This window comes from Geotrypetes seraphini, chromosome 2, assembly GCF_902459505.1.
Source record: "Geotrypetes seraphini chromosome 2, aGeoSer1.1, whole genome shotgun sequence".
In the NCBI taxonomy this organism is placed as follows: domain Eukaryota; kingdom Metazoa; phylum Chordata; class Amphibia; order Gymnophiona; family Dermophiidae; genus Geotrypetes; species Geotrypetes seraphini.
In genome coordinates this window covers 254,646,171-254,658,455 of record NC_047085.1, presented here as the reverse complement: position 1 = coordinate 254,658,455, position 12,285 = coordinate 254,646,171, and the positions used below count along the sequence as shown (strand labels likewise).

General features: G+C 40.9%; 1 protein-coding gene across 2 annotated transcripts in view; it reads left to right on the top strand.

Annotated features, from left to right (window-relative positions):
- The window catches only part of TNRC6B (trinucleotide repeat containing adaptor 6B), a 712,161-nt gene that overhangs the window by 457,866 nt on the left and 242,010 nt on the right, over positions 1-12,285 (top strand). The gene's annotated exons all lie outside the window — the stretch shown is intronic.

Here is a 12,285-nt window from a genome sequence, read left to right as displayed (position 1 = left end):
TTTAACCCCCTCCCCACCCCCCAAAGCCTGTCTGCCTTCCTCCCTCCCATTCCACTGAGCAGCATGTTTCCATTTAACCGCCCCCGCAACTACCGCCGCCGCGCAGCCAACCCCACTGACCCTCCCACCGTTAGACAGCTGACAAACCTCCTGGCTCTAGCAGCGTCCGAGACACAGTAAACATGCTGCTTCGCTGCCTTCTACTGCCCTAATTTCCTCTGCCTCGTCTCTGATGATGTCATCAAGGACGCGGCAGAGGAAATCAGGCCAGTAGAAGGATACGAAGCAGCATGTTTACTGTGCCTCAGACGCTACTGGAGGTTTGTGTTCATCTCGCTGTGAGAGGTTCGGCTGGGAGAGTCAACGGGGGTTTCGAGTGTGCCGGGTAGGGTCGGCGCCGGGGGGGGGGGGGATTCAAAGCGTGTTACCTGCCGGCGGTCGTATTTCCTAGAATAGAACCCTAACCGTGCATGCGTACTCTTACCTGCCACGGACATACAGATCAGGGAACATGCAGGTAAGAGTGTGCATGCGCTCTTAGCATTTTATTATAGTAGATTGTTCCTAAGGGAGGCTTAGAAGACTGGAGGCTAATTCTAGACCTCCGAAGGGAGATGTTGAGGTTGGTGATTGTGTCAGTGGCGCCGTTAGAATTTCTCGCTTCCCTGGATTTCACAAAAGCCTATCTGCACATTCCCATTTTTCCAGAGCATAGGAAATTTTTGCGATTCCATGTGCTGGAGCAACACTTCCAGTTTGCAATCTTGCCCTTCGAGCTGGCCACAGTGCCATGTACCTTCAAGGTTGTGGTTGTAGTTGCAGCACACCTGCGCATACAAGTCCATCCATATCTGGATGATTAGCTAAAAGAACCCAGTCCGAATCTGATGGCAAACTAGCAGTTCGCAGAGTGATTCAACTGAAAACCATCTCAGAAAATGCCAACTCTGTATTGTAGCAACTTTACAGAAGCTCATGTAAACAACTTTGAATTGGCTCCGCAGTCATTAGTAGCAGTATAGAAGGTTTGTTGAAAGTAAACTGCTACAGAAGCTGGGCTGGGTGGTCAATTTTCATAAAAGCCACCTGGAGCCAACGCAGATCTTGGAGTATCTGGGAGTGTGATTTTGACCCAGGAAAACAAAGTGTTCCTCTCTGAAGCCCGCACAGAGAAGCTTGTGCATCAGATATAGGAATTTCAGAGCAAGTCTGCTCCAACTGCCTGGCATTATTTGCAGGTATTTGGATCAGTGATTTTAATCATGGACCAGGTTCTTAGAGGGCATGTTATGTCTCTGTCCTCCAGTGCAATACCCTTTTCTGGCATGGAAGCTTAATCCCTGTCCTCAGGGCACTAGTGAGAGTGCCCTTAATTCCTCTGGAGCAATCTTCCCTGATGGACCTCACCATCAAGATAGTGTCTTTGGTGGCAATTACCTCCGACCGATGATTCTCAGAGCATCAGGCTTTGTCATGCAAAGATCTGTTTCTCAGAATTTTGAATTCAGGGAAGTGAGGTGGGGGAAAGGAAATGCTGCATAGGGAAGTGAGGTGGGGGAAATGCTGCTGCACAGGGAAATGGAGGGAAAGAATGACAGACAGATAATGGGAGGGAGGGAGACAGGAAAAAAAAGAAGAAAGACACAGGGGCAGGGAGAGCGACAGAAAGACATACAAAGAAAGGGATGCGGGAGGGAGAGAAACGGAAAGAAAAAAACAGACAGACATATATTCTAGCACCCGTTAATGTAACGGGCTTAAAGACTAGTACAATATAAAGCAGTAATGATTTGCCATCAAGTTTTGTATGGAACCGTAACCAAATTGTTTAAGAACAATGTGTCCTATTTACCAAATAGATCATTACGTTCTGCGAACTTAGCTCTAGTGAAATCAAATGCTAACCCAAAGCTTGTGGAGACTGGCAAAATGACCTTCTGTTGTGCAGGAGTTAAAATATGGAACTCCTTTGTGGGCCAAAAACGAAAATGCCATGAAAAGAGTAGTTTTAGAAAATTACTCAAGACACAATTATTTGTTGATGCCTTTTTCTAGTCAATAATTTTTTTATTATTGTTGATGAATCATTCATGATCCTTTGTATAAGCCTTTGGTGTTACTTTGTAGATATGTTCTCTGAGGATTATTTGTTTGTTTGTCTAATTATGTTTTTTACAATTTTATGTATATAAATTATATAAACCGTTTAGTTTTAAATGGTATAGAAATTTTAAAAATAAATAGAGTAATCAGGTGTTGAAATTGTTGTATGTGCACAGACTCTTACTGCGATATCTAGAAGTCACGAACAAATTTTGATTGTCGGATCATGTTTGTATTGGCGGGGGCTGCCCGTAAAATTCAACCAGCCTCAAAAGTGACCATTTCAAGACTGATCCTTATGGCCGTTTCTTCAGCCTATATCGGAAGTGGATAATATCCACCTATATCTATAAAGGTGCACTCTACTTGAAACGTAGCTTCCTTATGGATGGAATCTTCAGCGGTGTCTCCAGAAGAAATATGGAGAGCTGCCACTTGGTCTTCTCTCCATACATTCACGAAGTTTTACAGGGTGGATGTGGCAGCCAAACAGTACTCCACATTCAGTTCTGATAGTAGGCTTATCTGTCCCACCCTAAGTTTGGGGGATTGCTTTGATACGTCCACACGTTCAGGAATGGAGTGTCTGTCACACTAGAAGGAAAGTTTAGGTTCTTACGTTGATAATTTTCTTTCTAGTAAACAGACACTCCATTCTTGAAGTTCACCCTATCAAGTTTCAAGTTTATTAGGTGACTTGATCAATCGCTTAATCAAATATTCTAAGCGATGTACACTTTAAAATTTACAATTATTAAATATAAAAAAAATAAAACAAACAATACAGTACATACAATTACTTAAAAAAATGGGTAAGAACTCTAGATTTTAACATTGATAAACATGGGAAAGGAGGGATGAACTACAATTCATAAAGTAAAGAAGAAACATTGAGGGAAAACACAAAGGGAAATAGTTAGCATAGGGCTCATATAGGAAAACATGATACTGAAACTAAAATTATGTTGTTCATTTGTTCATTTGCCTGCTTACTGCCTCAAAGGTGCCATATAATCTAGACATCTTGTTTCTTGCCTTGACAAGGATAGTGGACATGACTGCTGCGTTGAAGTTAGGGGGTATGTACCGTGTTTCCCCGAAAATAAGCCCTACCCCAAAATAAGGCCTAGTCACTAGATTTGCCGGCAGCAGCACTGCCTCCCACCGCTGCCAAACCCCCACAGACCCTCCATCCTTCCCTCCCATCCGAATCCTGCCGACCACGAGTCCTACATACCTCCCTCCAGAGCAGCATCGGGCTGGCAGCACTCTAAACAGGCTGTTTCGCGGTCTTCTTTCATCAGGGAATTCCCTCTGCCGCATCACTGATGATGTCATCAGTAACATGACCCACAGAAGGCCCCGACGAGAGGCCATGAAGCAGCCTGTTTAGAGTGCTGCCAGCCCAACACTGCTCTGGAGGGGAGGCATGTGTAGGGCTTGCGGTCAGCGGGGTTCAGATGGGAGAGAAGGATGGAGGGCCAGCGGGGGTTCGGCTGTGCGACAGTGGGGTGGGTGTTCAAGGGTTTGGCTGCACAAAGGGAGGGAGGGAAGGATGGAATCTGGGCATGGGTTCTGCTGCACAAGGGATGGGAGGGAGGGAATGATGATGATTTGTTAGTTTTTCATCTTATGTATTGTATATGATTAAGTTTGCTTATCTGTTACATGTTTAATGATATGAACAGAACAGATATGTTTCTCGGAGAGTATCCCCATACCCTGCCCTGTTCTATTGCCTCTCCATGGCTGACGTTTGCTACAAACTGAGAAATTGGAAAACAGTCCAGAAAGATGGGAGGTGGAGCAAAAGAATGCTAATGAAGCTCCCTACAAGAATTCTTGCAAGAAGGGATTGACTATCCACATGTTCAAGAATGGATTGCATCTACCAGAAAGAAGATTACCAAAGTAAGAATCTAATCTTTCCTTAGTGTCACACTATAGGGCAGGGTGTTTGAAGGGCAAACTATCACATTGTTCCACTATGCTTTTAAGATATCTCATCTGATATAATGTATAATTGTAGATACTAATTCTCTGGACTGTCCCGCACCCGCTAAATGTGTCTGTTAAAATTGTTCAGTAATCTAACTAATACCTCCAGTGCAATAGGAGTGGTATGCTGAACCGTAGGGTTGTCCATTCCTGCGTAAGCATTCTGCAGAAGATGCCAATCACAGCTTTTCAGCTCCTCCTCCCCTGCCTCTGCTGCCCTCTTCAGTTCTTCCTTCTGAAGGTGAACATGAAGGTGTCATTTGATCTGCTGCCTTTATTTCATTATTTTTGCAGTCTTTTTCAGTTGTCTGCATTTTTGTGGTTCCATGACTGGCTGTGCCTTCTTGGAAAGGAGCTGATTGCCTTTAGCTGGCAGGTGGATCCTTTGGGGGACCTGCTCAGCCATCCTGTTGAATATTTGTGGAGCTCAGGGTTCTGGACCCTCAGCATTTGCTCTCATCCTTGACTCGGTCAGGATCTTGAGTGCAGGATGTTTGGCATCAATAGTATCCTTCGGCATGCTCACTGTGCCGGCTGTGGTCCCCCCTCCCCCTTCTTTCAACAGTCACTGTGACCTAGAGGGTGGAGGTTCAGTCTGAGTGAGATCTGATTGGCAACCTAAAGATCTTAGCATGACACCTGACTGGTGGATTGAGGCAGATAATCAATCCCTCTAGATCCAGCTACCTTTTTAAGGAGCTGAGGAAGGCTGCAACACCTTTTTTCCCTACACAAGGTCTGTGAGTACAAGTTGTGACAGCCTATGGGGAAAATAGAGGGGAGATGATCAGAAAAAACTGTGATTTGATTGCTTTTACAGATAGGATTTTAGAGGGGGGAACAAAGCTCTATTTTTAGTGAATTATGTTCAGCCATAAAGCGTTTTAAAACCACATTTTAACACCAAAATGCTGCCATGGTGGCCATCTTGGTTTTCCTTTTTTTTTTCTAAGGTAACTGGTGAGATTCATCTCTGACCATCTTTTCATGTTAACTAATCGAGCAAGACTAGGCAGACCTGCCTCCAAGGCTACCATTTCTAGATGGATTCGTAGAGCTATATCCTCTACCTATATCGGTTGTGACAAACAACTGCCTGTCTTCTTAATGGCACATTTGCCCAAGGGGAGTGGCCTCCTCTTGGGCAAAACCTTGGACGATTCCACCTGAGATTTATAGATCAGCAACCTGCTCTTCCCTTCATACTTTCACCAAATTCTACAGGGTAGACATAGCAGCATGACAGGATGCCGCTTTTGGGTTACGAGTCCTACGTGTTGGCTCCTCTATCCCACCCAAGAGTTTGAGGATTGCTTAGGTATGTCGCTACAGTTCAGCATACCATTCCTATTGCACTTGAAAAAGAGATTAGGTTCTTACCTTGATAATATCTTTTCCAGTAGATAGAATAGTATGCTGAACCCCCGCCCAGCAATTATCTGATTCGTCTGCTTTCTCTCATAAGCTTCATGGTCAGCTTCACAGTTAAGATTTTCCTGTCAGTCAGACTATGGGATCATAAAGTCTTTGTATATACTTAAAAGGGAGGACATTGCATTGATTCCTTATAGAGAACTGTGATATATAAGATAATGTATTGCAGGCAAGTCCAACAGGTAGGTCGCGATCTACCTGTAGATCACGGAGGGGTCAGAGGTAGATCGCCAGCCCCACTTGGCTCCATCTTTCCTGCAGCTCACCCCATCGCTAGGAGAGAGCTTGTGCCGGCGGGTCATCTGCCGAGGGCTTGGCACTGCTGCTGATCCTTTGCCTGTCTTTTTTCCCAACTGCAGGAATCTTGCCTGTGGGTGTATTGGGCGCTTGTTTTCATGCCAATAGTTTGTCGGTACCCCAGGGGCTGCTGCCTGTGCCCCGCAACGATATGCCACAGGCCAGCATCATACCTGGTCTACTGCCTCTCAGAATCACCCATTCCTGTCACTGCCCCAACACTCCTTACCGGGTGATATCCATTTGACCAGGCTTTACCTGGATACACGTACCATGTTAGTTGTTTTGTGTGCTGATCATTGGTTGCTTTATAGTTTACTTTCATTAAACGTTTTTGGGCAGACACAACAACGTGTCAAGAATTTGGTGATTTTAGCAGGCTTTTCCAATTTTGTTCTAACTTTATACCTTGCCTTCGAATTGGTTCAAACCACTGTGACTTTTGCTTGCCTCTGCAATTTTATTGTGCCTAGCCTTTGCATTGATTCTACACTGCAATTTTATTTTGCCTTGTGTGGCTAGTGATGGGACTTACTCTAACCCCTGGATAAAACCCCTAGGGGGTACCCCAGGGCTCCCTACTATCACCTACATTATTCAACATCTATATATCATCCATAGGACACCTACTGCAAAAGTTAAATTTAACTGATGATATTTCTATTCTAATCCCCTTGAATAGCATAACAAAACGAAACTCTAGAATACATTTCACATATTATGACCGAAATCGAACATTGGACAACCAACTTTAAACTGAAACTAAACACAGAAAAGGCAAAAATTTTCTTAGCAAGCCCAAAAGATAAAATTAATAGAACATCACCATATCTAAAAGATCATGACTACCCGATTTCAGAAACCATAAAAATATTAGGAATCACACTAGATACACACCTGACCATGGCTGAACACATAAATCTAGTGGTGAAGAAGTGCTTTTTTGCACTGTGGAAATTAAGGACCATTAAAAATTACTTTGACCCTTTATCATTTAGATTATTGGTGCAGTCTTTGGTATTATCTACCTTGGACTATTGCAATATCGTTTATCTATGCATACCTAAAAAAAAGTGAGAAAATTAAGAATAGTTCAGAACACGGCTGTCCGCTTGATATTTGGATTGAAGAAAAGCGACCATGTTATTCCCTACTACAAGCGGCTGCACTGGCTGACTATAGAGGCACGAATAATGTTCAAGTTTTCCTGTATTTGTTTCAAACTGGTATGGGGACCAGCTCCCACTTATCTTCTATCTCAGTGATTCCCAACCCTGTCCTGGAGGAACACCAGGCCAATCGGGTTTTCAGGCTAGCCCTAATGAATATGCATGAGAGAGATTTGCATATGATGGAAGTGATAGGCATGCAAATTTGCTTCATGCATATTCATTAGGGCTAGCCTGAAAACCCAATTGGCCTGGTGTTCCTCCAGGACAGGGTTGGGAACCACTGTTCTATCTCATTTTGCACTATATAGTCCAACAAGGACAAACAGAAATTGTAACCTTTTTGCACACCCAAGCATCACTGGCTTTAAATACAAATCATTTTCAGATAGAACTCTCATGTATCAAGCAAGTAAACAGCAGTCGTGGTTAGGCAATTACATTAATGGAGCTAGGTTGACTTACGGCACCTTCAGGAAAGAAGTTAAAACTGCATTGTTCGATAGATTTATCTCCTAAACAGAAGCTATACTAAAAATACCGACAATTGTATTATATCTATTCTTGTATAACATGTCGTACTCTTATAATCGTACAATCTTATAATGTGTACATTATAATTTGCTAATTGTCCAGCTCTCTTCGTTGTGAACCGCCTAGAAATCGTCTGACTATGGCGGTATAGAAGAATAAAGTTTATTTTTATTTGATTTTATCTGGTTTGCTGGACAGGTGTTTCGAGTTTTTTTTGATGATTGTTTGGTGGTATTTGATTATTGTTGCCAGTATGATGAATTCTTATTTTTACTTTTAGAACTGCATGTGTGGTTTTGGCATCTCCAGTCCTTGTATTGCACATCATCCAGAGGACTTCAGTTCCTGTTGATCTTTAATATTTTGGGAGAGTGACAGTTTTGGACCAGATTCAGCCAGTGTTTATACTAACTTAGCAGATTTAGCCTTCTTACATTCAGCCACCCCACTATAACGAAGATGAGTGTTCCAAAGAAGAGCAAAACCTACCACTTTCATGATGAATTGGAAATAATAATTTATTTCTTATATACCGCTATACCGTGAAGTTCGAAGCGGTTTACAATAAAGATACATTTGACAGTACATGGGGTAGAAACGGTTTACAATAAAGATACGTTTAGTCAGTACATGGGATGCAAGTGGTTTACATTAAAGATTCATTTTGTCAGTACATGGATACAAGTGAGTTATAGTAAAGATATATTTTGTCAGTACATGGGATGCAAGTGGGTTACAATACAAGTGGTTTACTATCAAGGTGCATTTTGTCAGTGTAAGGGATACAGGTGGGTTACCATAAAGATACATTTAGTCAGTATATGGGTTACGATAAAGATACGTTTTGTCAGTACATGGGGTGCAGGTAGGTTACAATAAAGATACATTATGTCAGTACATGAGATTCAAGGTGGAAAGTATAATTAGTTTCGGGCCTTGGAATTAGGGGACGAGGTGGAAGGGTCATGGCGAGGAAGTTTCTTCATCTTAGTGAAAGACAAGTGGTGTTGTCTAATTTGTAATGCCCCAGTATCCTTGCCCATAAAGGGTAATCTGGAACGTCATTATAAGGCTCTGCATAGCAATAAGTTTGATACTGATTTTCCACCCAAAAGTGAAATTCATAAACTGAAGCTCAAAGAACTTAAATCAAAATTGGCTACTTAGCAACAGTTGATGGCGAAGCCAAGGTCATATTTGGTCAATGCAACCATAGCATCCTTCAAGGTCAGCAACCTGATCGCAAAGAAATGCAAACTTTTCACTGAAGGGGAATTTGTAAAAGATTGTTTTCTTGAAGCAGCTGACAATCTTTTTGAAGGATTTAAAAATAAGAAAGAGATCATAGCTGCTACTCAAGATGTACAATTGTCAGGAAACACCGTTGTGCAGCGAATAGAAAAGATGTGTGGAGACACAACTGAACAATTGTTAGAGGATGTTTCAAATTGTGTTGCTTTCTCACTCCAACTGGATAAATGTACAGACATAAGAGACATAGCCCAGTTATCTGGATGGTTTTTGAAGACTTCAGTGTTAAAGAACTACTTGGAATTATTTATTTAAAAGGGAGAACTAGCAGTCAGGAAATATTCAGTTCTTTCCATTCTTTGAAAAAGTGTAATCTTCCATTGCATAGACTTGTTTCCATCACTACTGATGGAGCAAGAGCAATGACTTGTGAGGTTAACGGTTTCATAGCCCTCTGTAGACAGCATGACGACTTCCCAGATTTCCTTTCTTACCACTGCATCGTTCACCAGCATGTTTTAGCAAGCAAGAGATTCAATACAAAGACTGTCATGGACATCACTTTCAAAATTGTAAATTCAGTTCGTGGAAGATCACTTCAAAGATGGCTTTTCAATCTTACTCTTGATGAAGAGGCGTCGGAAATCATTTTGCACACAGATGTAAGGTGGCTAAGTAAGCACAAATTTCTGCAAAGATTTTGTGATTTGCTGAATGAAATAAGTTTTTTTGAAGGAGAGGGAAGATGACCAAGCAGAGTTGGAAGATGAGGAGTGTTTATGTGATCTGGCATTTCTCGCTGACTTTACAGGCGAACTAAGTGATACGAACCTTGAACTACAAGGTAAAAACAAATGCATTGGCGAGATGATGAGTACAGTTTCATCCTAGAAGAGCAAATTTGAGCTAATGATGACTGACTTTGCAAACAAAACTTTTGGTCATTTTCCTAATACGCAGGACCATCTGGGACAATATCCAAATTTTGTTTTTCAGAACAAGAAGTATGTGACAGAAATCTGTTCTGTTATCCAGGAATTCGAAAATAGATTCTGTGATTTCCAAAAAATTGGAACAGTTGTGGAGTACTTTTTATACCCATTCAAAGTAGATATGGACATTAAAGAAACTGTAGCTGCTATCAGTAAAAATTACTCATTGAATAAGCCATCTCTTGAAAATGAAATATCAACCCTTAAAAATGACATTTTTCTTAAGACCCGTGCTGAGTAAGAATCATTTTGGAAGCTAGTGCATAGAGACAAATTTCCCAACTTCAGAAGATGCAATGAAGCTGTATATTTCTTTCGGTTCAACTGATTTGTGTGAATCTGCGTTTTCTCATCTGAAAATGACAAGAGTACACAACGTTCCAACATATGAAAATCTCCAGGATTCCCTGAGACTGGCCCTCACGCAATATTCACCCAACTTCAAAAACTTGGTGGATAAAATGCAGGCTCAGACGTCTCACTAATGAGCAAAATCAGCCTGGATCAATACTTGACCTAAATTTAACACAAATTACTCAATAAAAGTTAAAGAAAGTTATTAAGACAGTTAAAGAATGTTATTACTCAATAAAACTTTAAGAAAAATGTACTTTCCATTTCCCCTCACAGTTCTTACTGGATCTTTGACTCTCTGTTTTGTTTTTGCTTAACAGCTGATCACATCCAAGTAAATGACAGAAGGTTCATTAAAAATGGGGGGGGGGGAATCCTCCAACTTTATTGGGTTAAAATTTAATTTGAAACAACAGTAATTTGAAATTTAATTTTCATGGTGTTAGATCACCGGTACTTTTGGCTGGAGAAAGTAGCTCACAACCTGTTCATAGTTGGTCATGCCTTCTGTATTGTATTGAATGTTTGAGCTCCATAAGAGTTTAGGCTGTTAAATTCTTGTTTAACATGCTTCTTCTCAGAGACTTGTTAGTTTACTTGCATTACTGTTTATTCGGTGATTATTTTACATTTAACTGAGCAGATCAGACACTTAGTTTTGGGGAGTTCCCCATCCCCCTCCTTCTCGTTTCTATTCCTGTAGGACTGTTGCCAACTTTGGTACGAACTGAAGAGGGCAACAGAAACTGGGGAAAAGGAGGGAGGAGCTTAAAGCTGTGAATGACAGCATCTGCAAAATGCTCACGAACAGGCATGAACAGCCCTACGGTTCAGCATGCCATTCCTGTCTACTGGAAAAGATATTATAAAGGTAAGAAGCTAATCTGTTTTTAGAGATAGCATGTACAAAAACATCTGTTCGTATTGAAAAGTGTTTTTTTAATACATTATACACATATCTTGGAAAACCAGAATTTGAACAGAGGGTTTTCTTTGTTTGTGGGGGGTTTTCTTGTATAAATGGGAGACTCTGCAGCTCTTAGTTTGAGAAATATATGACCAAATAGGAATTATACTAGGCAGGTGTTAATCAGGTAATCTATATATTTGTGAAACTTACTCCTGTATTTATGAGATAGAATCTAAATGACAGTTGAAAATTGGTTTTGATGGTCTTCTACCATTATTTTTTCAAGTATACTCTATATGAAAACTATTTTAAAAAGATGTCATGTTATGTTTTTAGTGCAAGGTGCTTTATGAAGACAAGATGACAGGTTGTGAAGATGATGGTGAGGAATGATGTTGTATTTGAAGGAGTTCCATTCGAGTAATGACTACTATTAGATTCTGTTTGTGGTGGCCATCTTTAGATTTTGGACTGCTGAATTTAATTTTAAAACTTTTCTTTAAAGTTTGGGGGAGGCAGGACTAAAAGTTCACATAGTCATTTGGCGTTTTTGGTGTGCTTTAGCCATGGTTCTCCAATTATTAAGATTAAGCATCCTTGACTTTTAATATTAGAGCCCTTGTGCCAAAACCAGGTGATGGATGCCTTTTATATCATCCTCAGCAGCACCATGTTTCTTGGCCTTCAGCATTTCTAGATGATGTTGCTTCCTTACCCCCTTCAACTTCTTTTTTTATTTTTTTTATTTTTTAATCTCATTGCCAAATGATCAACTTTTCTAGCGCTTGTGGGGTTTCTGGCATTCCACAGATAGATGACGATGATAGTGAAAGTCGGGCCTCTGGTGATCTTAAAAAAAAAAAAAATAAGATCGACTGATCTTAGTCCTAGCAGAAACAATTAGGGAGGGGGAAGACATACGATTAGCTTACAACTACCTGAGCCACAGTCTTTCTTCTTAGAAATAAGGGGATGGAACTAGTTCTTACCTCTCTAGGGCATATAGCTTTCTCCTTTAGAGTTTTGAGAAGGATATCTGTGGTTTTCCAGCAGAGCTCTTGAGAGGAGAGCCCTCTTAACCCTTAGTAGCCCTGTGTAAATATTTCTAATAAGATACTTGATGCATGGTGATATTTATAGAAGTTAATAGGATGTTGGATTCTGGATTAGGTTTAAATGAGATTGTTTTGCTTTTTCTGTGTAACAAATAGAAGAAAAAAAATTGCACAGGCATATTTCTCTG